We start from the raw sequence: 1,343 nt of genomic DNA, 5'->3' as shown, positions 1-1,343 counted from the left end.
GTATTACAACTAAAACCGTTTGACACCGCCACCGCAGTTTGTCCTTCATGAGCCTTCGTAGACAAGATGGCGGTGCAAGATGGCGGCTGCCTGTACTGGTGACCTGCGACCATGGAGATATAAACAGCTTTTTATAAGGTAAAAATAATAAAACAAGGTCTTTGTCTGCAATGATTAGACATGTTTTTTTATTATTGTAAATAGTGGTTATCTCAATTTTGTCTAAAAAGAATTGACAAAATCCTGCACACTGTGCCTTTAAGAACAGGGAGGGTGCATCTGATTGGTCAAATACACCGTTAGCATTTATTTAGTCCAAACAGATTTTGCAGTGTTGATGGTGAACTTATTGATATCGAATTTATAAACAGTTTTGATGATATTTTGCAGCCCTGGTGTTTAACACTAGCAGACTATTGCTACACATAATGTGTAACATGATAAAACCACCACTAATCAACTCACAGCAGAGAGGTGTGGCCCAGATCTGGTGTCAAGCTGGCACTGCTGGCATGACAAGTGGTTTGTCAACCAGATGTGGGCCAGGTCTGGCAACGATGGTGGTGTTTTTAACATGGCATGCCACAACTGGGCCACCAAAGGGCCATCATTCTTTGCAGTATCTGGGCTGAGTGCACTGTGTGGGTCAGACACATTTTGCTCTCTGGGAACCTTAGCCAACACAAACATGGCACTAAATCAACCAGTTTTACAGATATTGAGCTAAAGTTGGAAGTGGCAGTAGCTGAGAATCATTCACATCAAATATTTCAATTGTGAGATCTTGCCCATTGTTTTGTTTCTTTTTCGAAATGGCTAAAAATCCATCGTTTCTCGATAAAAGCTCCAGCATGAAGACAGAGGGTGACGTGCATTTCTTTAAGAATTATCATTCTTATAGAAAAGCACATTTTGTCTGTTATCTGCAATAACTAAAACAAAAATCTTATAAATGGGAGTCTGCACTCAGTCCTAAACCCCCTCCATGCGGACACAGAGGCACATCCATCTGCAGCTCTGCAGGCCTGGCCAGCAACARATCCATCAATCTGGTGGGCTCACTGTCTGCAGCCAGCTGTCAACACACAGTCTGCAGGGTTACAAGCTGGCAAAATAGGTTTAAGTGTGAGTGTTGATGTGTGTGTATGAGTCTTGATGTGTATGTGTTGCAGAAATATTGTTGACAACAGCTGGCAAACTGCAAATGACAGCACATTTACACATCAACTCATTCCGTCATTTTAGTTTCATTTAAATGGTATTATTCTAACATTGTTTTATTTTAACACTGTGTGATATGAATAAACCAAAAATGGTTATATGTAAAATATTTACAAAGTTTG

Source organism: Austrofundulus limnaeus, unplaced genomic scaffold (assembly GCF_001266775.1).
Source record: "Austrofundulus limnaeus strain Quisiro unplaced genomic scaffold, Austrofundulus_limnaeus-1.0 Scaffold38, whole genome shotgun sequence".
NCBI lineage: Eukaryota > Metazoa > Chordata > Actinopteri > Cyprinodontiformes > Rivulidae > Austrofundulus > Austrofundulus limnaeus.
This window is presented reverse-complemented; position numbering follows the sequence as displayed.